Raw genomic sequence first — 27491 nt, forward strand, 5'->3', positions numbered from 1 at the left:
AATTATTGTTCTTATACTTATTTGTATGCTCATGTTTTTGGTAAGCCTTTTTCATAATTAACATAACTACAAATTATCTAGACAACTTCAATTTTTTATTGTTGTTTTAGTTACTTTAACCAAAAATGTTCAAAAATATGAATTAATATAATTTTAATGTACGTTCATTAAAATGTAACTATTATGTTGTCTTTTAAGATTTAAGAGAGATTTCATTATTGAAATTAATTTTACCTTTATTCGTGTTATTACATTTTGTTTCTAGTATCAGCAATACATACTAATTGTCTATAATTGTAGAAATTTTATTGTACAAAGTTAGTACACACTACAACTACTAAATATTTGCTAGCAATTAAATATTTCCTCTAATTTTGTTTGAGAAATAACAGCAACAGACGAAAAATATAATTAAATTTCTCATGGGATTTTGTTGTCTCTCCTTTTTCTCTCATTATAACGACTACTCTGTATCTATATGGTTTTACGTAGAAATGAAAATTCAACGAATCAAATAATGTTAACATACTAAGTAGAATGAATACTAGACAATGCAGTCCATAACTCACTGTAGAACTTAAAATTTATTGTACGTATTTTCACAGTTAAAACTTTTTTCTATTAATACTTTTTATAAGTATTTTATTAGTATGGGTATTTGGATGAAAATATAAAACATAACAAAATTATACATTAAGAGTCCCTTAGAGTGCTAAAAATCAAGGTGGGTTTTTGAAAATCACCTCGGTCTTATTGTAATTAGAAATAAATTCCGTAAAAATATCAGCATTACTAAATTTTCAAAGAATTGTGTTACATATATAACATCACGTGGTGTAAAACATTTACTTATTTCAAAAATTCACATAATTTAAAAACCCAACTACGGTAATTTTAACTGCCGTCATAATACTTGTGATAATTTAAAAATGTATCAAAATCAGTTTCATGTAACTTTTTGGTGTGAGTTTTTAGTTACAGTATATTTTTTAAAAGAATCTCATTTGCGTTTCCTTTCCTAAATCTACTTTTTAAATAGTTTTTGAAAAATTTCCGAGAGTGTTTTTGCTGTCGACATTTTTCAACCCTTTTTAATAATAGGAGTTTTTGCTGAATCTCAGATGACCATTCTAAACTGCTACCGGTAAGGTTTAAACTGAATAACTATGTAACCTTTTCGGACAACAAAATGTTTAATAAGTAAAAAAAATACTATGATGGATAGTTGCTGTATGTTATCTAAATAGTTGAAGTAATATATTATAACAGGTAAATTACTATTGTACGTGTTTATTATAAATCATATGCTGAAACTGATAAGCTTGCGGTTTAAAACCGTATTGCGTGTCATTCCTATACATATATTTGATTGTTAGCTGAAGAGAACTTTTATTTTATTTCATTTTTTGTACAAGCTTAATCAATTAACATCTGTTAAGCCATAATAACTCATTATAATATTTAATAATTTAGTACAGTAACGTGATATATGTAATAATTTAATGAACGCATTGATAAATTCTGAGAAAAATATCTTGTTAAAGAAAACTAAAAATAATAAATTTTTTATAATTGTGTAGCATTTAAAGAAAGAAGTTTAAACAACCCATATTTCGAACTTTCGTGGTTATTTCATTACACAAAACATTATCAGTATAGTATAAAATACTTCTAAGTTAAACCAATATACAAAAATAACTACTGGTAAGATTTCTTTTAAGTGGTACTCGAATAGCCATGACAAAATCATAAAATAATATTACATCGAGTAGTAATTAAAGAGGCTGTGTAAAGCTATATATTTTTAGAATTCCTATTTTAAGGTATAGGCATTTTAACTTTGTAATAATATTAAAATTTTGTATTAATAGATTCTCTAAACGATATCAATTTTTTAAATATATTAATGCAGAAACATTTAAATTTTCCATTAATGTTAGGTTTTTAATTTAATGAAATATTTTCTCTGAGTTATTCATCTAAAAAAAATGAATTCAATTTGAAATGATTTTACCTTCTTTGATTTTTCTCTCCAGCCTATTAAATTGATTATTTTCTGACAAAATTTTAACTTAGCCTATTGATGCCATTTAACAATTATAGAAATTTTTTTATAATATTATACATGTTAATAGCTACATATTTACTCTCCCATTCCTTGGCAGCACACTCTCAACCAAAATGAAAAGGACTTAAAAGGATATTGTTAATTCAGATAATGTCATACAATTGACGTCAACCGCAATAAATTTTACTTAACAACATTAATTATTGAAAAACACTACTTGTAAAATTTTTTTATGTATAAAGTGTCAGGTATCCGATAACATATATATTATTATGTGTGCTGTCATTGCCGAGAACCTTTCCCCAAGTTTTCATTTATAAAATTATTCAGCTTTTTATATAGCTGTATAAATCATTTGGATATTTCAGTTGTACAAAAAATTTAATATGTCTATATTTATATGTTGTGTGCTCTAAATTACTTTTTTATAAGTTCTATTAACAAATGCATGAGATGAGATTTTTTTTTACTATTTTGTTTATTATAGTTGTTTTGTGAAAAAGTCGTATATTAGTTTTTTGCATCACAATGGCTCTAATTTTGTACATAAATACAGTAAATTATCTATAAAGAATACAACAATCAATTAAATGTTATACCGCACGATTAGTTATTTATACCAATTGGTCGCAACCAAATACCATACAGTGCAACTGATTTTTTTTTTTCATTAGTAACTATTATCAGTGTTATGTGTATTTCGAATTCAATTTATTACTGTATCCTTAATAATTTTAATCATATAACTCAACACATAAATAATAAATATAATAATTGAGGACTAATTTTTCTAAAGTAGTTTATTGATCAGTTACCCATTACTTAATACATCGCATTAAATTATTATTTCCATGTAGCAAATACATTTACAAAAATGATCGTGTTATTTTCAGTTAAAAATTATATATTTATAATATCTAGATTTTAGTAAACATAAAGTAATATTCATAACGTCGTCAATGTACTACAATCATTGCATAAGAGTGAACATTTTTTGAAGTGAGCAGTAATTTATTGGTCCAACTGTGTTCACTTAAACTAGTTTTGAACTTGATCGGTTAAAATTAATAGTATTAATTGGGGGTTTTTTAGATAAAAATAAAACATTTCCTCGTCAAATTTTTGGTAAAATCCTAAATTGAATTATTTTCTATATAAAATCAAATTTCAATATTGTCTCTTTAAAAAAAATTGAAAGAAGGTAGTTTTTAAACAAGTAATCCAACATGTTTCACGTACAAAACAACGTTTATAAAATTAGTATTGTAACGAAAACTTTTTTTTCAAATATCTAGTGTACAAATGAGAATAATTAATTTACTATTTTAGTAATTATTCAGAGTGATCCGTATATCATAACTCATTTAGTTACTCTCAAAATAAATACAATATTATAAAAAAATATTCGTTTTGTTATAGATATAAATATCTATTTATTTATCATAAACTAATTACTTTTTAGCAGTGGCGACTTGTGGCTTAGTCGACGGGACGATCGCACCCCCTACTAAAATTAATTAAAATAAGAAAATTAATTGTATATTCTTAATTCTATATTTATATTAAAAATGCAAATTTTTAAATAGTCAAATAGTTATAATACATTTGTCGTGTGTGAACATTAAAGTTGTTTCACTCAGCAAATACGGGTACTTCTTCGTCTTCTTTTTCCTCACCTTAAACCCAACTTCTTGAGGTCAGTCAACCTTATCCTAAACTTTCACTAGACACGATATCTCACATCATCTACGTTCAGATCAGTCGTTCTCGTATTGCATTCAATTACATCCCTCCATCTCTTTTTTGGTCTTCCTCTACCTTTTCTTCTTTCAACATTCATTTTTATAACTGTTCTTACAGCTTCCGATTCCTTTCTCCTTATAACACGACTATTAGATACGCATACACAATATTATAACTATTAGAATAAAACCAATATTAATCAACAAAATATTTTACAATATTGTCATAAAAATTTAATTCATTTTAATATTATATATTATTATCTCTATGAATAGGGGATAAGAATACTTTCACGGTCCCTCTGCCAGTCGTAAGAGGCGACTACTGAGGTTGCATCAGGTCGACAGCCGGCGTAAAATTTTTGTCAAAAAGTATGAGGAGACCTGAACAAAACTCAGGCGGATTGTCCCATCTCGGATGTACGCGGGGACTATAAGTGAGAGGAAATAGAGTAGTTAAAAACGGAGAAGTCATAAGGAAGAAAGTGTTTGATACCAGCTGGACAACTTGTGTGGTAACTGCTTCACCAGTCATATGTACAGGTCTACCTAACGCTTGTAGTGTCAACGATGTAGGGAAATTACCACATAACACTAGGCTGGACTGGTGTATAAGAGAGAAGGATAGATACAAAGTAAGGATAGCTACTTGTATTGTTGAAACATGAACTGGTAGAAGTAGAGAATTAGTAGAAGTATTACTATAAGAAGAGAAGTTAACATTTGTTGTGTGCACGAAATTAAGAGGAGAGAAATTGAGGGAAATATGTGAGGGTTATAAAATAATATACTCAGAAAAGTCTAGTACAAAGAATGGTGTAGGGATAATAATGGATGAGGAGATGAAAAGTAAAGTAGTAGAAGTAGCTGGAAAAAGTGATAGAATTATAGTCGTAAACTTGATATTCGAGGAAAAATTGCTGAATGTAATAAGTTCCTATACACCAGAAGTAGAATGTGTTGAAATAGACAAGGTGTTTTGGAGAAAGTTGGATGAGGTGATGCAAGAGGTACCTGGCAACGAGGATGCGGTGATAGTTGGAGATATGAATGGACATGTAGGTAATGAGAGGAGTGGATATGGTTTCAGTGGGAATAATGAGGTTGGAGAAAGAATCCTGGATTTCGCAGTATTGTATGATCTTGCTGAGGTTAATACTTATTTTAGAAATAGGGAAGAACATCATATAACTTATAAGAGTGAGGGAATAGATCACAGATTGATTATTTTATGTGGAAGAAAGAGAGTGTAAAGTGAGTAAAGGTATACCAGGCGAGAGTGTAACTACACAACATAGACTGATGGTAATGGAGTTAACTGGAAAGAGAATATATAAAAATAGAAGGAACACGGGGAAATATCGAAGATCCGGTGGTGGAAATTGAAAGGGGAAAATAAAAAAGAGTTTGTAAAGACGGTAAAAGAGAAGATGGTGTGGAATATCGAGGGAGACATAAATGATCTATTGAATAGATTTGCTTATTGTGTAAAAATAACGCAAAGGAGATTGTTGGTGAGAGTAGGAGTAGAATGCTAGGAAAAAAGGAAACCTGGAGGTGGGATGAGGCGTTCAAAAAATCATAGAAAGTAAGAAAAATCAATTCAAAATATGACAGTAGAGCAAAAGAAAAGAAGATTTAATGGAGTATAAACGCTTGTGCAAAGAAGTCAAGTGTGCAGTGAGTAAGGCGAATTTTAAGAGGTATGATGAGTTGTATGATAGGCTAGAAACAAAGAAAGGTGAGAAAGAAATCTATAGACTTGCAAAGTCTATAGATGTCTATAGATTTGCTTGTAAGAGGGCAAAGGTCTAAAGATTATCATTATATGAAGTGTTGATAATAAGGTACCTTCGAGTGATGATGATGTAAAAAATGGCGGAAAGAGTATTTTGAAAAATTATTGAATGAGGAGTACCCAAAAGACACATTAGAGAATATCTCGCGGAATGAGGGGCTGGTAGATTTAATTAGTGAGAAAGAGACTGTGGCATCTGGTAGTAGTAGGACTAAATGAAGTGCCAGTAGAAGTATGGAAAATATTAGACGGTGTTGGCATAAGGTGGTTGAAGGAACTTTCAAATAAAACCCTATTAGAAGGGAAACTTCCAAATGAATGGAGGAATAGTATTATGGTGCCGATATTTAAAAGTAAAGGTGACATACAGGATTGTGGAAATTATAGAGGCATAAAGCTTATGAGTCATCGGTATCTAAAAACCAGTTTGGATTTATGCCTGGTAAGTCAACAATGGAGCCAGTATTTTGTGTGAGGCAACTAATAGAAAAGTTTAAGAAAAATAAGAAAAAGCTGTGTATGGTATTTATAGATTTGGTGAAAGCGTATAATTGAGTACCGAAAAGGAGTCCAGAAAAGGTACATTAATATAATAGAAGATACGTATGATGGCACTTGTACCAGAGTAAAAAGCGTAAGAGGAATAACAGAAAGTTTTTGGGTAAGAGTAGGAGTGCACCAAGGTTCTGCTTTAAGCCCTTATTTATAGTGATGGATGAAATTACTAGAGAAATAAATGGAGAGGTGCCGTGGTGCATGTTGTTTGTTGACGAAATAGTGTTAATAGGAGAAAATAAGGAGGAAATTAATCAAAGACTAGATGCGTGGAATAAGCTCTTGAAGAAAAGGGTTTAATAATATGTAAAAGAAAGATAGAGTATATAGAGTACGAGTTTGACAAAGGAGAAAACGAGGTACGTGAAATGAGGAGATTAGTGACAATAGGTGAGGACGTGATTGGAGAGGTAGAAAGTTTTAAATATTTAGAATCAGTTGTGCAAAAGAGCGTTGATATTGATGAGGATATAAGACACAGGATTATGTGCGGTTGGTTGAAGAAGAGAGAAGCGTTTGGCGTCTTATGGAATAAAAGATTTCTAATGAGGCTAAAAGGTAAATTCGACAAGAGTGTAGTGAATCCAGCTATGATGTAAGGTTCAGACTGTTGGGCGGTTGATAAGAAAGTAGAGCAGAGAATGAGTGTAGCAAAGATGAGAATGCTTAGATGGACGAGTGGAGTGATTAGAGAAGATAGGATAAGCAACGAGCATATAAGAGGGAGTATAGGTGTAGCGTCAATCGTGGATAAGATGAGAGAAAATAGACTTAGATGGTTTGGTCATGATATGAGGAGAGAGGAATCAGTTATAGAAATTAATGTTGAAAAGAAGAAGAGGCAGAGAAAGACCAAAAAAGAGATGCACGGATGTTATTGAATCCGTTATGAGGATTGCTGATGTAGGAGATCCAGTCAAGTGAAAGTTTAGGATAAGGGTGGCCGACCCCAAGTAGTTGGGATTAAGACGTGGAAGAAGAAGAATTTTGTATATTACTATTTAATATTTTATTTTATTGGACCTTAGGTGACTTAGTCCAAAAATTGAAAAACAAAACAAATTTGTTTTAATCTAAATATAGCATAAAAAATATACTCTGAAAATTTAAGAAAAAAGTGAGGTGGTCGTGCAACCACTTCTGGATAATTTGACATGGATTGACCCTACGGTGAAATATTAGTATATTACTATATTGGGTAATGTATTTTTAGAATTAACTGCGTGTACGCTCGTCGTTATCGGTTGTTATAATAGATTATACTATTATTATTATTATTTTCATTTCTATTTTCTACTGCAACCTTTAAAATTATAATATGTGTATTGTGTTTCATTTTATTATATTTAATTTGACAATTTTTATACCTATGACTAGCGGTATTATATTTAAAATCGCAACCCCACCACCAGCACCCACGAGCCACCACTGCTTTATAACATGATTCTTAGAACTTAAAAGGGTGTCGACTTTGTTTTTTAAATAGCAACATACATATTTAACTATTTTATAAGAAAGGAAATAATCTAACTAAATAATGATGAGTCAATAAAAACTTTTGGAACAATACTTCAAAATTTATCATTATTTGTATACCTTGAAGAGGAGTGCACCTGAGAAATGTCTAATGATATAACTACTAGTTATTAACTAGTCATACCAGTGCTTTTCCATGAAAATACATTTTAAAATCGTTAAAATTTCTGAGTATGGGTCCAAAAATTTTTATTAACCCGTCATTTTTTTAATTAAATAAAGAAATATATGTAGCCAAAAACACCAAATGTATATTTACTTTTATAACTTTTTATTATATTTGAGAGTGGGTTATAATAAACGGATCACCTGTATAGACATTGTGGTATATTTATTTTTACTTGTACATTTAATAGATAGTATATTCTGTGCGGTGTATCAAAAGGGAATTATGATCGATTATAGTTATTAGACATAAATTTTATTCCACAAAATACAGAAAGCAAAGAGAACTATGTAATTGCAACCTATAGATAAAAATGATTGACCACGTTTTGTTGCCGGTTTGGTCGACAGAAAGTGTTTTCTGTTTAATGAAAAGTAAAAGAAAAATATTTCAAATAAACGAAAGCGTTAAAAGTCGCGGTTTATTTTTAAGTGGCAACTTGTACAATAAATTTTATTTCTTTCCAGTGAGGTCAGTAAACATTGGTTATTTGCCAAAGTCGAGTTAAATTAATTAACCTATCTCTTCGACATCGTATTGATAAAAATGTTTTTGTTCGAACATAGATTTTATAAACTCTTTGCTATAACATATTTCTGTTAAATTATTTATTCGGTGATTTACTATGTTGTACAAAAAAAAGAGTTATAATTAGAGGAACGTGAGACGTAAAAAAACAAAGGCAAACTGTCGCTACAGTAGCTTAGTGAGTACTTTAATGAGTGGGTAATTTAGCGGACAATTAAGTAATACCTTTGAAAAGGACCTCTTCTTTTCTAGTTCACAGAGCAAAAATAAAATTGTATTATAGTAATAATAATGTCAATAGTAAGGTTATAGAATATGTTAGTACAATTATTCCCCAAGGTCTTAGTTTTACTTTATTCTTTTGACACATTAATGGAGAAAACTGAGTAAGAAATATTGTTGCACTATTAATGTCACATCGTGTGTTGGCATTCTGATCAATAATTGACGTGAAATGGCAGAAAACAGCCATGAAATCTAAAAGTTTTTTTTGTTTCAAAATTCGTTTTAAAAATTAACATATTTTCATTATGATTTCTAATACTATGTAATATTTTAGTCAGTCAAACAAGTTGTAAATTATATTTTTGCTGAATTTTAATATTAACTTAATTTTTAGATTTAACAAAAATTAATAATTGTGAACGATCGCAAAAAAAGATACTTACATAATGTTTAGAACACATTTCAAAACTAAGGATTAAGTTGTAATTTATTTGGATTAAAAAATATTTAAATTGGTATGAAACTTTTAAAAATGAACACAAATATGATATGTCAGTTACTTTAAACAAAAAAAATGTTCCTTCTGCTATTGTAAAAAAAATCATCCAACGTTATAAAAGATAAATTGTCTCTTTTATAAGGGGTTTTATTCATACAACGATAACTTTAATGTTATTTGAAAAAACATACACATACAAAAGAAATGTTTTTTAAATAAATATTATGGAACTATTAGCAATAATACATACAAACAGAATAACAAAAGAGAGAGAAATCATAGACATTTTAGATAGAAAAACACTCTAAACAGCAAGTAGGGATGTTTCTTTATTTACTATTGTTCATTCATAATTCGTTTAAATTAAAATAATTTGCATTGTATCGAGTTGATAATATTAAAACTTTAAATATTAATTAAATGATAATATACATATTTAACTAACTTTTAACATAAAAGTGAGGTGCGGGTTATGTTACTTTTATCATTACTTATTACTCTGTTGCGCTCTTTCTCTACTCTAATAATAAAAATATTAATAACTTCTGAATCAATGGATGAAATGTTGTTACAAACGAATAATTTTCTTCATAAGGTTTTTTATTTTATAAGCTAGTTGAATATGTATGTTACTATTTATAACAATAAATTTGACACCCATATAAGGTATATGAGATAAATTACAAAAATACTTAATAACTAATAAAACAAGAAATACATGAAACTAAAAATATCAAAAATAATTTTCTTTACACAATTATTATTTTAAGAGAAATCAAGTGGCTAATATTAAAATAATAATTTATAGTTTTTTCATATGACCATTTTTTAAATACTTAGTAAAATAGAAATATAAGAATAGTACACCAAAGAGTAATTATATCATTTTTCGTACACTAAATATTGCACAATTTGTTTTATTATTTACACATTTCTTTTATACATATATTATAATTTTACATAATTATTATTATTATTATTATTATTATTAATAAAATTATTACTTACATGATTATCACATAAAGTTTATTTATTTCAATAAGTTTACTAAAAATTAGTAAGAAACTTAATTATTGTATAAAAATTTTATATTGGATTTTCAGATATATTACAAAACTGTGCAGCATTATTTAATACTATTATATTTCAGTTAATCAGTTATTTATATATATATATATATTTTTTTTTTAATACTATAGTTGAAATGATTCATTATGATAAACCCAGAATTGAAGATTTTTTAATAATTTAAATCATTAAAAATTTCAGAAATTATGTTTAAAATGTAAAAATTGGTTGCAAAAATGCAATACAAAAATTGTAATGTATTACATTATAATGAATAACATTTGATTATTCACATGGTTATACATAACCATGTAAATAGATAAACAGACCACTTAAATTAAAATAATATATATGTTCTCTTAATTTAAGTGATCTGTTGAATAACTGATGAATGTTCATAGTCAGACATCGTGGGAAGAATAAACTTGTATACCCCAATGAAATACATTGAGCAACTTAGTGGCACAAATTTCAACATTATTAAAATTTAAAAGGCATAAGCGTTAGGGTAATTTATAACAAAGAGAGTCAGTTAGCGAATAACTTTGTATACCTTTACTAGTCTGTGAACAACGAAATGGATTTTGCATAGTTTTTCATATAATCATAAAATATAACTTAAACTTCTGGAGTGTTTTAATCTATTCATAAATATTGTTATCCTATACGTATAAAGTAAAAGTTTCAACTAAAGCTTATTTTATAGAATTTTTTTATCTCAAATTTAGGATGTGATTGTAGTTGAAGACCGTATGAAATAGAATCAGTTTAGAAAAGTGTACTATAAACGAAGAGTATTGAAACATTTCATAGGTAAATAATAAAAATAGTTTAAAGATCAGAAATAAAATGTGATAAATTGAGATGAATTTAAGTCAAGAACTGGATAGAATAACTTTAAATTACTATTTTTATAGAAGTTTAGGGTTTGCTATAATATATTTTTTGGCTTGTAGATTTGTATACTTTACATTAAGGTTTGAAAAACTCTTTGAAAATATCATTACGTAGGTTGTAGGTAATATGAACAAAAATAAAACATAGGCCATATATTATATGAATAAAAATATATGATTTTGTAAAATAACTTATTTTTAATCAACATGTGAAATGTATGAGCCATCTATGTAATTTCCGTAGGCGTAAATAAAAGTTATATCCTTAAGTACTCTTAGTGCTTATAATAAACATGAGAAAGTAAGATATTTTATTTTTATATGAAATTATTATATAAAAAGATAAGCCAAATAATAATTGATGGGCTCTGTACAAAAATAAGAATTTCGCAGAGCTTTTCAATTATTTTTATCCTTACTTACGTGTAAATTAAAAAAACGTTATGTTTTTCTAATTATTTATTGTAATTATTTTTGTCTTGGATATGTATACTTGCAGTTTTAATCTTAATTGAGACCCTCGAAACGTGATTTTGAAAAAAATAATGGAGTTATCTTGTTTTTGTACAAAACCCTTCAATTTTAAATTAAAAAATCCAGCACAGTAGTGTCGCGGCACAGTGAGGTCGAGGAAAAGTTAAGATATAGAAGTATAGATGACATCTGACAGTGATTAACATCACCTGAATATTAAATGTTTATTAAATTATGTACTTAATTGAAAATAACGTTTTATTTTGCTTTGTCGGTCAATTTAATATAATAGAACAAGCTTTGAGACTTATTTGAATTAATATTGTAGTACACTTCAAAAGCTTTAATTTCATATAGATTAGAATTTGTTAAACAATCCGGAATATTTTCAAAAATCGAGCTGAAAAAAAATATTTACATGCGTGGGTTTTTAAATTTTCTCTATGTTTAAGTTTTTCATTAGATTTCCAAAAAAACATACTAAAAGAAAGCTCATTGGCTCTAGTATACCCTATTAAAATTTATATGAATTAGAGTAATAAATAAAGTTTTAGCAGTTTTAAAAAGCGGGGGTTTTTTTTTTTAATGTTGTTTTTTACGGTAGCATAATTTTAAGATATCTTTTTAAAGTTTAAAATTGATGAGCTTTTTTCAAATTTTCGGCGCTTATAAGTTCAACTAGAATAAAATCAAATTTTTTGACGTATTAATCAATAAAATTGTAACAGTGAGAGATGAGAATTCATGGACAGACATAAAAAAACACATCATCATAAAACCAATACCTTCTCAGTTTTTCATACAAGGAAATATTGGTTATAAAAATTGAAATCTTGAATTTGTACATATATTGATGTACAATGTACATTAATAAAAGTATTTGAAAAGGTGAATTAATATATTAAAATGGAATATTAACGTAAAACATACAAATAAAATGAATATTTTCATAACAATATTTTAAAATAGAATAAATTTAAATGAATGACAGGTGTGACATTATTTATTATTGCATAAATTACGGTTTTGTATAATATAGTTCTAAATTATATCTGAATACCCTTTAAATAGTATACAATATAACGATTTATGCAGACATTTTTAAATAATTTAGAAATGAGAGACTCTTTATAGTAAAATGTATAAGACCGAACAAGTAGTTTACATTTATTTAGAATGTGTTAAATGAATGAATATAATTTTTAATATGAAATTTAATTTCTTATTATACTAATATAGTATACGATTTAAGCAATTAAATTTAAATCTTATTTCTAATATTTTTTAGTTTGAAGTTATATGATGTGTGATTTTTGATAAGTATCGTTTCATAATAATAATTTCTTATTAATAATTTTATTGATAAGTTTATGGTTATTAATATTATAAAGGAAAATGTATAAAAACAATTAAAGTACTTAGATTTACTAGCTTAAGAAGAGAATATTTCGTTTCTAAAAAAGTAATGAGTGATTGATAAAGGTTAAATTACAAAGTAAATGAAAGTTCTATAAATACATTCAATAAGAAATCAATTTTTGCTCTTATAAAAATAGAAAAAAAAGTTGATTTGCCCTTTAAGGATTATATTTTTAAAAGTAAGTATAAATAATATGTAACTAGTAAATAAAATTAACAAGGGAATAACCATAAATGGACTTATCAAAATAATAATAGAGCCGCTATCAATTTAAACACTTTTACATAAAAAATATTAAAATCAAAATAATTCTCTACAATAACATTTTTATCGTTTTTGGATTTGTTTTACATTATATTGTTAGATTTATTTATATTTTTTTAATTTATTGATTTTATTAAATATTTAATAAATGCAGTCTATAAAATTATATCTAATATTTCTTATTCTCTTAAAAAAATCTGTTTAGTGTGGTCTGTCCTTTTGATATTTGTAAGTATTGTTATTTTTCTATTTTTACTATATACATGTATGAATCATACAGACATGAATATAATCCACTATATCACTTGAACTATCTCTTTGTTCGCCCTAAAAAAATGGTATACAAGAGGAAAACGTAAGTGCTTCTCGTCTTTTACACTTGAAAATAAAATATTTACATTTCATGTTTTACTTTACAAACGTATGACACATAATTTTATACAATTCACACAATATAAGATTGTAAAGCCCAGTGAGTTGCGTCTACATATTGATGTTTTCCAACTCATTACTTTATTATGTCGGCAAGTTCATAATTCAAAAGTAAAAATCAATTTCTGTGTCTCGTCACAAATATTTGAGGTATTTTCGCTAAATAAATAATGTCTTCACTAGTGAGTTATAGTGTTATTATAAGATCTCTTCGTTATATAAATTCTGTCAGGTATCTAATTAATTTAATATACAAAATTATGATATCACGAAAATGAAATATTTACTTTACACAAATATTAATAAAATAAATGGATAACATGAAATTAATCCAAATAGTTTTTTTTTTGTTTACCTACTACACTAATTAACCTAGTTCGACATAAATAACTAGAATTCGTCACATCACTAGGTATGTATGAAATGTATTTATGTCAGAACAAGAGTTTTTAACTAAATTTTTTTAACAAGCAATTTTTTCTTATAATACTACTCGAAACTGGTTTAATGCTAAAAATGATACTTCACATAAACCCAATCCAACCGTTTTATATCATCCAGTAACAAACAAATTTAATGATATACTCATTGTCAAATTTGCCAGTCTTTCATTTTTGTTTTTATACTTAGATTGGGTTTATTATGATAAATATGTAAAATTTTTGTTGTAGCTACTAAAGAGTAGAACCTGAAACATTATCATGTTATAACAAAAAAATGGTTTGACCAAATTAATGACCAAAAAAACTGGTTGAAATTTTGTACAGTTAAAAAAATAAAAGATTTTAATTCAAAAATAAATTTGTTCTTCCTCTAAAATTTTGCTCAACTTATGCATAAGGTTAAACTGATTGATATTTTCGAAAAAAATCTTAAAATAGTTAACAATGGAGATTATCTAATTAACTGATGTTTTTAATGAATGTAAATCATAAAATTGCACCTCAAGATTTTTGTTTGTTAGTGTTGTCAAAGGTAAAAGGTTATAAAAGCATTCATTACTCATATTGTATTTTAAAAGTTTATAGTCCATTAATACATTGTAGTTGTCTATAACGTATTATGACCATAAACGGATTAAGAGCAAAACAAATCCGTCGACTGAATTAACCGAATGGGTGTGAGGGGAACCAGTAAAATTAACGCTCCCGACCCGTCGTCATTGATCGTTTATGACAATGCCGCATCTGTAACAATAGTTTGATGTTTACTACACTTAGTAATAAAACATCATTTATGATTGTTTTATACGTGGAAAAATAGTCTGCTACATGTTAAATTAAAATTATCGTCTATTATAGTAATTAGCGCGCAAAAAATCAATAAATTCAAGTTGTTTTTAACAAACACTAATGTTTAGGAGTAATTATTGTTAACTAAACGATATATAATTTTGTATATACTTTTAAGTTTCTACATGCATGTAGGTTTTAGCAATTATTAAAGATTATAAACTACTCTCAATACATTGACTCGATTTGTAACTTTTCTGCTTTTGGATAACTTAATTTAAAATCAATATTGGTGTATTAAAAATTGACGATGCACGCCCATGTGAAATAAATAATTTCCAAATGATAAAATAAAATTCTTTTCGTAAATCTTGTTTTATAATAATTTTTCATTAAATTATAGTGCATTAATCAATTATTAATGATGACTTTTAGTGTTGAGTTTTGTTAAGTGAATTAATTTAAGTTTGCAAATCAAACATTGTATTGTAACATGATGACCATCTCTTATTGAAGAGATGGAATTTGAATTAGGTTTGTTATTTCATATAACCCAAAATAATTAATTTAACTCGATGATGTATTTGTTATTGTTACCTTAAGAATACCATCATAGTGTTTGTATTTATCGATTCAAAATTAAATTACACGGAAAATAAACCTAAATAACATATTTCCATATATTAGATGAAATATACATGATAAAACAATGAATTCATCTAGATCTCCATTATTTGTATTTTCTCAATGACTGTAAACATCAAACGTTTAGTACGTGATTCACTTTAAAAAAATAAATACTAGAGTAGTCTAATGTAATTTATTTGTTTATGTTGTTAAAATTTCAAATAAATACCAAAAAATTATCTTTTACAGTTTTAACCAACATGATTACGATTCAACAGATTTCAATGGAAATATATATTGTATTTATATTATAAGTATAAATATTCAGATTTTATTCAAAAGTTTTATTTAGAATTAATGAGGAAATTTAAACAGAAATTGATGAAACTTTTTCAAAAGTGTAAATCAGAAAATCACAAAAAGTTAATTGTAGTCGTTTATTCCGCTTACTCATCTACATATAGACGGTTGGAATAGTTAGCACAATATTATCGCCAATCTCATAAATTTTGTTCGACTACCATTAACGTCGTTGTTTGTTTAAGACTGTGATCTATAATCATAAATATTACTATATATATTTTAAGTGTTTTTGATTTTAGTGGTCCATTTGATTTTGGAAAACTATTTAAAGTAACGTTTAAAATTCACAATTATATTTGTGGGCCGAATTTTCTATATATATATATATATAAATTATTATGTATTTATTCAATTCTTAAAATATTTTGGATTTAAATCAGTATTCTTTGTTGTATTTGTTAAATCAACAATGTTTAAAGTTTTCATAAAATACCTCAGTCAGAAATTTTCCATTTTTAATTTAGTATAAGATGAATTTTATTATACATAGTCTATATCTGCGGGAATTTATCGAAAGATAAGTTTCAACGTGTACTTAGTTTCTTTTATCTGAAGTTACTTTTGAAAAATGCTGTTAATTGTTTTAATGAAATCAAAACTTGTATTTTGATATCAACAGTTAGCAGCTAAAAATATATATTTAATTAATAATTAAATAATAATTTTGATAAATTTTATTTTACTAAAAATAATTTGAAAAAAAAAATCAATTAAAAGAGTACTATGTGTTATTACTAGTATTATTAGATTTACCTAATTATTAATTTGAATGGTTGTATTTATTATATTATTTTATTTTATATAAGTCTTCTTTTTCATTCTTGCATTTATCTTCACTACTTGGGACCCGTATCCTAAACCTCTACTTAACACGAGATCATCCATATCATTTATACACTCTAGCAGTCCTCGTATCACACCTAATAACAGGCAACCAATATTTTTCGAACTTCTTTTCTCTTTTGTTCCTTCAACATTAATTTTTATAACCATTCTTACAGCTTCCGATTACTCTTCTTCATAATATGATCAAACCATCAAAGCCTATTTTTTCTCATCTTTGACGCTATTCCTATGCTTTCATATGCATTCCATATCTTATCTTCTCTCGTTACTCCAAAACATGAAAATGTTTAGATGCCTTTTTTTTATCAACTACCAAACACTCTAACTCATGCAACATGTTGGTCTCACCATAATCCTACAAAACTTACTTTTTAGCCTTTAGAACTTAAACCTAAGGCTCATACCCTCGTCAATACGACCATTCTATTTAATATGCATAAATTATTTGTAAAATTTTTTTGTGTAAATTATAGTTGTATAAAAAATATTTCACAATATCTAACAAATAATATAATTTTTAAATTTATTCTAAGTAATCTAATTTATGCACAACTGGCAAAGCATAAATTTATTTTACAAGAAAAATATAGTTTTTTCTTTTATATAGTATGCAATAGAAATGTTTTTTTAACCTATACTTTAATACTTTGGATGTAGTAGTTATTATTATAGAAAGAATGAATGCAAAACAATATGTAATGTATTTTGAAATTTTCTTATAAAATTTAGTTTTATAAGAATTACTTATTTCTAATGTAGCTAAAAGTATATAGTAAGAAACTATCAAAGGGTTGTAGAAACTTTTAGGATATTTTCACTATAACAAAGTTTCTATGTTCATTTTTATTTGTAATGATTTTTTTTTCCTTATTTACATTATGATATTTTTATCTAAATTTTAGAGTAATCGAATTAACTAAAAATGAGAGTAAATCAATTATAAAAAAAGACATACACTTGTTATGTAAAACTGTTTGTGTAAAGTAAAAACTTCATTTATTTGTTTTGAGTGTTAATGTTATCATTAGTCATTAAAACAGATATCATTATGTCAAATTATACTTTCGTTTAAATGATATTGAATTAGATAAAATATCTTTTAGATTTTTATAATAATCATTGTTATTAATACTATTAGAATTAATTCAAATTTCATAGTTTCTCAAAACTTTTTTCAAACTTTTTTTTATATTTAATAAACTAAAATCATTAACGAACATTACTGGAACATGACGGATATTAAATTTTAGAACACTTAGGTTTGTCTTCTGTTATATTGCGTTGAGAATAGTTATATTTTCTAGTATTTCTATGGTATAAACTGATTTCATTCCTTCGACTATGTATTGTCATAAGAAATTGGTATTCTTAACTGAAAATTGATATTTTTTATATCTATTTTAGTTTTTTTATAAAATATTGTTATTACATACATTGTATTATAAATAAAAAATATATCTACAATAACTAGTTTAACTTCATTATTTTTTATACTTAAAAAAAGTATTTTTTCAATAATTACTTTGTATTTAACTTAGATAAATTCTTACCGTTTAAATATAAATATAAGGTATTATCAGCCTAAGTAGCACACACACACACACACACACACACTAATACATAATTACTGCGAAAAATTAAATTTTTCACATATGAAATTACGCACGTATAACACAAAGGTAAACAACAACAAGCAACGATAGTTCGCGTAGAGCAACTGGTCGGTTCGGTAGCAGTTATGGTCCCTTTTGTCGTCTAAGCGCATCATCGCAACGGCCACGCTCAAACTGTCAGTAGAACATTGTATACATTTGGTGACTTTTTCCACGAAAACCCTCCATAAAAGTTTTATACCAAACACAAATTTGCGTCAACTATTTCAAATTCTTCGATCATTAAGCCTAATTAAAAAAATATAAACATTTTTTTTGTTAGAAATGCTTGTCAAATAAATTTAAATAAAAATCCTATGGTGCATATTTGTTTTAAATTCAAAATATATTTAATGTACGAAAATTAAATTTCTAGCTTTGTGTTTGGACGTGACTTTTGAGTATTAATTAGAAATTTAAATATTATTATTGCATTAGAAAGGATATGATTTATGGACTAATTTAGCAAGTGAATAACCATTTTTGATTAATTATTCTTTAATAAGTTAATACATAAGCATAAGAAGCAATCACTATAAGTTATTTTTTTATTAAAGCATTAATCAATAGAACTTCTCAATCACCGTCTATTTTATTAGTAATTACTTTTAAAGTAATCAACGAAAATTGATTATAAAGTAGTTAAGTAAAATATTCTTACTCTAATGAAATAATATTACTATCTAATCCAATCAACCTGCAATAGTGTTAGAAATAATTTATTACATGGATATTATGTTATGAATACAAGAAGGACAAGAGGACAATAACTCTTCTAAACTTTTAATTTTTCAATTTTCTAGTTACTACGTTATTTGACAATAAAACATTAATCTCTCAAAGTTTTAATACTTGACGAAGCAAATTGTATTAAGCAAATAAAGTTTTATTTTTATCTAAAAAAAAAGAAAATACTAGTTGTACTTATAATTTCTATTCTTATTAATTCCTTGGATATTTGTAAATTTGAAACGCTAAATTAAATTCAATAATAATTAATTTTAAGGTGTCTTTTTTTTCTTATCCGTTTTTTCCTTAACTTGTCTATAAATATATTTAAGAATAAGAGTTAAGAAATTTTCATTTAGTAACCGAAATTTTAAATTTAATACATAATAACTATAATATAATTTTATCTACTTACTTTAATTATGAGCTGTAAGTATTAAATGTAATACCGGACTTATTCTTAACAAGCTTAATAATATATTATAATTTTAATTTATTGTTAAATAGAAAAAAAACTTAAGCGTTACATGTACGTTTTCTAACCTTAAAAATTCGTTTAGACCTTTAATGGTGAAGTCATCGGAATTTTTAAAATTAATATTCTAATTATATTTGTTATTTTCTATTAATTGTATAGCATTAAACTTTGAATTATTACATATTTCTTAAATCGATATTGTTTTTAAATAAATAAATAGGGTTAGAAAGGGTGTGCCACAAAATAATTCAACTTGACATATTTTTAAAACCTGATATTTCTGTTTTATTTTTGACATCATTCTAAGTTAAGTTATTTTTATTTTTATGGCAATATCTAAAGTAAAATTGTATACATTTAATACCAATGAGCTTTTTTATACTATTAATTATTAGTATAAATAAATAAAAAAATTTCTGAGTTGGGGTGACAGGTCATTTTACAGGTAATTAAATGTATAAACATCATTACATATGAACTATAGATAACACAACATTATATAAATTAGTCAAAAAGTCAGGGAAGAACCTCCACGCAATACACCTTATAAACGATTCAGTTATTCTCTCACTATTCGGCTAATCTTTCCACGACGGGGCTCGGGTCATGTAGACCAACTATGATTTTAAAAATGATACACTAAAAATAATTTGTGTTGAAGTTATATAATAAATAATCTATCTAAGAAAATTCGTAAAAATTATCAAATAAATAAGATTTGTATAAACATAGTAGCACAAATACAAATTGTACACCTTTTCCATTACCAAATTAATATATTGATAAAACTAAACCTTATGAGTGAATTTATTCACTAAAATAAATTTAACATTACACCAAAATTTATATGTTCTGAAATTATTTTTTATTTTTTTGAAAAAGATAGAGAATAAGCCAAAATGAAATGAATAATGTAAATATTTTTTAATACTCAAAAAAATAAATAAATTGGTTAAAAAAGTTTCAGAAATACTTTTTCACTATTAAATTGATAGGAAAAGTATTTTTATTGAAAAATATAATATCAGACTATTATATGTTATGAAATTAATTATAGTTATAAATAGAAACCTAGTCAGTATAATATTGCTTATTGGGTGATTGTTAATTTTATAAGATGATTGTGGACATATAAGTACATATGATCCATTAAAACTTGTAATACAACAGCAATATCAATTAACTTCTTTTTAGATGATATTCTTTATAATGTTAATATAAATTTATTTTTAGAAAATTGATCAACAATATAAAATGTATAACTCCAACACAACATAGATAACATAACATATATAAACAATTGATATATATATAAACAATCAAATAAAATTATAGTTTTTTTTCTCAAATAAAGTAAATCATTTACTACGCAATATACTTAAATTAAAATGACTAAAAAGTCCATAATATAAAAATTATTGTCAACTTATATTCTATAATTTTTTCGAGCATAAGTAATATTTGATAAGTGTCTACCTTCGAGTGGTAGAAATCAATTATAAATGTTTTTAAGAATTAGGCTTTCAAACTTAAAATTAAAAATTGCTTCTCAGTGTTTAATTGTGATCACTACGTATATTTAATACAAAGACAAATTTAATATTAATTAATATGAAACTGTCTTTTTTTCAATATATAACACAAATAATATACAAAACATTAATTATTCTCTATAACGAAATTTAAAAAAAAATAAAATAAAATTATATGAAATATTTCAATTCTTGTTTTTAATATTTTGTTCTTTACGTATATGTATAGGAAGTCTATAGCTTATTTTAAAATGTAACCTATTTAAAACGATAATTAGGTATTTTAATTAAATATTTCATATTTTTATTTTTCACCTAGTTGAAAAAAGTCGAAGTTTTAATGCAAAAAAAAAAAATAATAATATAAATATTCAGTAGTTTTTATCTAAAACATTTAAATTAATTAATCATTGAACTTGATATTTTTAACGTTATGAAGTATATTTCATATACTTTATCGAAATATATTTAAATAAATAAGGAAAATAACTTAAGTTGACTTTTGTAAAGTAATATAAAACTAGATTTACAATATGAAGATAAAATGTAAATTAAGTCTCTCATCAGTTGATGTTGATAGAACAAGTTTATCAGATACGCTTATAAATATGCACGTCACAAAATTGTCATTGCAATGCACTCGTACTGTCACAACTTGTGTTATAATCGTAACGTATTATAATGTTACTCTGGTAAAATCCGATTACTAATTTGATTTGTACATTATGTGCTAGTTCTATACACTTTGACTATACATTTTTAAAACTATGTGGCTATTTCTAAGAATATGTTAATTTTATTGTCTGTTTTGGAGGACAAGCATCGCCTATTGATACTATCTCTTTAAAAATGTTAGTACAATTTTAGAACTTAGAATTAAGTCTATAGTTATTATGAATTTAACTATTTATTATAATTGGGAACTAATTAAAACTGCTACTATTATCGTGTACTATTGAAGATGAACAATTTTTTTTTACAAATACAAATTGAGCTAAGAATTTTTTACATTATTAATATTAACTGAAAGTTCAATTATATTGAGTGCAGATTCTAAATTATTACAAAAGTAACAATTTTTATGCCCGCACATTTAATAAGTATATGCTTTTTATGTTTTTCTCAAAGAAAACGTGACGCACAATTCAAACGAATAATAAAAAAAGACATACGTTCATGAAGCGTACCTATTATGTTGTCTATTTTTAATACCAGCCATGCACTACAGGTAGCATAATATTCACTGAATGAAATAAAATATATGAACAAAAGCTTATTCCAAAATAGTTTAAAAAAAAAGTAGAGTCAAATTATTTAAACATTCTTAAAGAAAATAACATTTAAGTTTCAGGCGTTATTTATCTGTTAGTAATAGTAGTATTATCTAGTACTAAATATAAAAATAAATAGTAAATGAAATACTAATAATAAATTATATTCTACTTAAAATTAATCTAAAAAAATGTATACGCAATAACTAATATAGGAGAAACTATAACAATTTTTAAATTTAAAACATCAATATCCACCTGTTATCTATATGCAAAGATTTTCTAACATGAAATCATTGACTTAACTTCCAAACATTTAATTTTATCATTTTTCAAGACATGCATGATAATTACATTTTCACTTGAAAAATTTGAACTTGGTGAGGAGATAAAACGATTTAAAATATTGTTCAAGCAACTAATTTTTAATAAATTATGAGATATGAAAACCATCATAGTTTTTAAAAATATCATATTCATTTTTTTTTTTTGTTACTCTTTAACATTAAGTTTTTTATTGGTACAAATAAAGAGTAAGCGTCAATGAATTTTGATCAAATAAATTGTATTCGCAGATATGATGTAAGTATTTTGATATGAGAAAGAGGGGATTACGACACTATGCAACGCAATTTAATTAAACGCGTTTGTACAGACAATTAACCAATTTGATCTTTACTAATCATATTAACTATTACTTAACAATTTATAGGTATATGTTGCGGTATCCCTGTGGAAAGGACCAAGTCGAATAAGGAGTATTTGCTCAAGTAAGAGGCTTTCTCCTTATTGACTATGTGGGATTCTTATACTTAAATAAATGATTAGAAAAGGAGTGTCATTGATAGTGAGCCTAAAAACGTCTATTACATGCTTTGGTGGAAGTTATTGACTCTAAAACGCTAGATGTTATTTGTTCCACACGTTTTATACATGTTTATGTTAGTTAAGTTGAAAAAGTAAATTTTTTTTGAAAAAGTTGTCATTTTGAATCCCTCCTTGTGGGCAGGTCAGATTTATAAAAAAAAATAAAAAAAATTATAGGTAATTAATTCATGTATCTATAAAAAAAAATTGTATTGATCCATACGTATTTAAAAAAGTTATGGCAGTTTAAGTAAAAAAAATTGAAAAAATGTCAAAAATTTACGATTTTTAAAATTGTAATTTTTTTTGGAGTTATTCCCCATTTACGGGGAACGAGGGAAATTTTTTCCATTTTTGAAGGTAATATTTTTTAACTAGATAATAGTTGTGATCTTTTAAACGTATCGTTGAAAGAAATCGAATAGGTTAGAACTGAGAAAAAGTGGTAACAGAAAAAAAAACACATCTTAGTAAAGTTAATATACCTTCTCATCTTCGCATCGAATTTAAAAGAACTTTTATTTATTACTTTGAAAACTTAAGAGATCGTAGTATAGTAGGCTACTAGCCAAGCTTATGTTAACTTAATATTTATCTATATTCATTTATATTAATAATTTATAATTTGCATAATTTATTTAATAATGATTTATAAAGAAAAGTATTTCTAGGCTATTAGTCTAATTTTTCACCTATGCTACATTAATATTTATCAAAATAACTATTACTACTGTGATTTTATATGAATTCAGCGCTCGTTGGTACTCACGCAAGTTCGTTGTTTTTTTTTTTTTTTTTTTTTAATTAGGCTATGATTAATTATTAGCTGATTTGAAACATATAAACGGTTCAATGTATTAACCATAAATCATAACATATTATATATATAAACCAATGTGGGTAGGGAGAGATATTAGAGGATATCCCATAGACGAACGGAGGCTGTGTCATCAATGGAAAAGAATAAAGTAGTAGGACCAGATGAAGAGTTAGTAGAAGTATGGAAAATATCAGGCGATGTTGGCTTAAGATGGCTGAAGGTTATTTTTAATAAAATCCTATTAAAAGGAAAAATGTCGAAAGAATGAAAGAATAGTATTGTGGTTCCGATATTTAAAGGCAAATGAGACATATTATTTTTTTTATTAAACTCGACCGGCATTATTGTGGGCCGCCCTAGAACTGTCATAAGGCATTACTTCAGGACGGTCTACGCCGTTTACACCACCACAAAATTAATCAAGAGCTGATTCAGTTAATTGAGCTGTACACGAGAACCGAGTGTACGACGCTGACTAAGAGTCTACGCCGCATCTCCTTTGGTTATTCCAGATTGGGCATGAGTCCTACCAGGTGTAAGCAAATCACCTATATAGGGTTTAGGATGGCTCGCTTTATTACAAGTACAAGTTACGCATTTAAATAAGCATTGACGTATTGCATCAAACTCTGAGGAATCCAAAATCGCTATCTTATTGAAGAAACAATAAATTTTGTGTAAATAGGCGGAGTGATAATAATTAATTATCAAGGTGGTTGAATGAGACGATTTTGGTAATAGCAACGGATGCTTAACATTCAAAGTTAACAAAGAGTACTGCAATCGTCCACCAACGCATATTAATCCATCTGTGTCTAAAAATGAAGCGAGTTGAGCTGTGAACGGCAGTTTGATTGAATCATCTGGCTTTGACAGTAATTTTAACAAATCGGCGTAATAGGTATTTTGCGTTAGACGAATAGCAAAATGAATCACACGAGTTTATCCAATCAATGTAATTGGGCCTATATTAAATTTTCGTTTAAGTATAGCTATATAAACTAAACGAATACTATATGAAATCAAATGCTGTAGTTTTTCAGATAAGCTGGATTCTCGACTGTACTAAAATCCGACCAACTGCTATCTGGTATGAATTGATGAATTTTTGCTAAACTATTAGTCACAAAAGTAATTACTAAAAGACACATAAGTAACAAATTGCTTATATCAGTCAGCAGTTTTAGACCAACATGCAAGACGTCATTAAACGACAAACCAGATGACGATGGCGCACTACCGTCAAAAACAACACGTATTTTGGACAAGTCTCTTGTTGTGTGGGTATATTTGCCGGATCGTGTATGGGTTTCATGATATCGAACGACAAATATTCATTCATAAATTCGCGATACGCGTCGTACAAATCTACATTTTTAGAAAGACGCTGATCGAGATCATGTAATGTTTTGAGAGCTAAATTACGAGATTCACCGAGACCGTGGTTAACCGAAGATGCGCTCACATCAGCGGTATTTTATTACACTCCGCGGAAATCTCGTCTTTGAACAAAAACCACCCGATACATCACGTGTGGTAGTATGTGTAAACTAGTATTCACAAAGTCCTCTGTTGTAGGAAGTAGCAAGACTATCGGTTTTTCAATTGTTCAGAATTAACGCAGCTCACTGTCAACAGATGGGCAGATGTCAATGGTTGACGCGAGGAGTAAGCGAGACTGTACCTACTAATACCGATCCTAGGTAGGTGTCAAGCGAGGAGGGTAGACCTTTCATGTGTATGATCTCCGACTTTGGATGTACAGCATGTGGAAAAACGTCTGTGCCCAACAACATTTCAATCGTACCGGCTTGTTGAAGTAGAGCTCGGCGAACAACAAGTCGTGATACTACTCGCGTATCTTCGGCGGTAAGCGCGCAGGAGATATGTTATTTTTGATAAACTATGTAAAGACCGGTTCTAATGCATAGTGTGGTATAAACGTACATTTAGAACTGCCCTCTATATGGTTTACACGGTTTTGATCCAAGCCAACTATCTCGAAGAGGCATTTATAGCGTGATAAGCCAAGACGTGATAAACACTCCGACGTAATCGTTGATATTTGGGACCCATTGTCCACTAATATACGCACGCGTTCGTAAGAGTCGGTGTTGTTATCACGATCAGGCATAACAGCAGAACGCAATACTACTGTATCTGTGCTATGAGGTACCTGGACATTTCGGCGGGCTTATTGATTAACAGATTTATTGATTTATGAGAAATCCAAAACGATTAATAATATTATTTATACATTTAAATAATATTATTTGATTTATGTAAGACTTCTGGATTAAAGATAACAAGTCCTAATCTAGATATCAATTTTTCTTATGTCAAGATTTATAAGAAATAAATATAATTAAAACAGATGATCAAAAAATATGCTTGTTTTAGTTTATCTTTTATATCCCGATAGAATAAATATAATTATTTATATTCTTGGTAATTTTTCAAGTTTGTGTTAGGGGGTTTTATTATACTTCTAATCGTATAACTAAAGTAGGTAAAATCCAAAAAAGGCCAGTGAGTCTTTCGAGTTGGGTTTTTTTTTTATCAACCCTGCTCGAGTTCCACTTTTTTTTCAGGCCTATTTAATGTCACACAGAGTCCTAGGTATACAATGTAGAGCAAAAAAGTTAGAAATATTAAGTTTAAGTTAGAAATATTTAATACTATTAAATATTTCTTACGCATTTTTTCAAAACAAATATTCAACTAGATAATGTCTATTTATTTTTTATTTTAAGTTACTAAAAGTATTTAAAATATATTTTAAACACAATATAAAATTCCCATTATGAAATATTAAGTAAAAAAAATTAGAAAATTGACCAAGGTATACAAACCATGACGTCAAGTGTGCTAATTTTAAGCTTTAAGGCCTCTAAGACCGCACCTAGTTATGCCAATACACAAATTACGCCAATGTTTAAGCACGTTTTTAGGTATAAATAAAATAAAAATTAATAGTTTGTTAATATTGATCTAACTAAATAAATATCTTCTTAATAATAGGCATTTTATTATATTATTTATATGTTGATAAAAGTATAAAAACTTGGATCCCATGAAAACAATTTAATCTACAATGAAGACGTTTTTGATATTTGTCATTGTACTAGCTTCTCTGTATAGTAACATTTTGTGGAATGTCGACGCAAACCATCCGAACTGGAATAGTCTAAAAAATGAGCCGATACCAGATACAAATTTTACATTGGGTAAACTTATAGAAGGAAATGATCCGAATCCATCAGATAAGAACTATATGAAAGCGATGACAAACAGGTCATATAAATATTTATTTTTGATAGCCTATATTGGTACTCGAATAATTAGTGAAAATTGTAAGATACCAAATCATTTACAGTTGTTACTACAAACAATGTTTAATGCT

The 27491-nt window shown here is 26.7% G+C and overlaps 1 protein-coding gene across 1 annotated transcript in view; it reads right to left on the minus strand.

Annotated features, from left to right (window-relative positions):
* Window positions 1–18465, minus strand: part of LOC126902263 (uncharacterized) — an 83565-nt gene extending 65100 nt beyond the window's left edge. The window contains exon 1 of the mRNA XM_050679348.1: window positions 18290–18465. The gene's annotated coding sequence lies outside the window, so the exon portion shown is untranslated. The remainder of the gene's footprint in view (window positions 1–18289) is intronic.
* Between the last annotated feature and the right edge of the window lie 9026 nt (window positions 18466–27491).

The sequence above is a fragment of the Daktulosphaira vitifoliae genome, unplaced genomic scaffold (genome assembly GCF_025091365.1).
Source record: "Daktulosphaira vitifoliae isolate Bord-2020 unplaced genomic scaffold, ASM2509136v1 Scaffold_3, whole genome shotgun sequence".
NCBI classification, from domain to species: Eukaryota; Metazoa; Arthropoda; class Insecta; order Hemiptera; family Phylloxeridae; genus Daktulosphaira; species Daktulosphaira vitifoliae.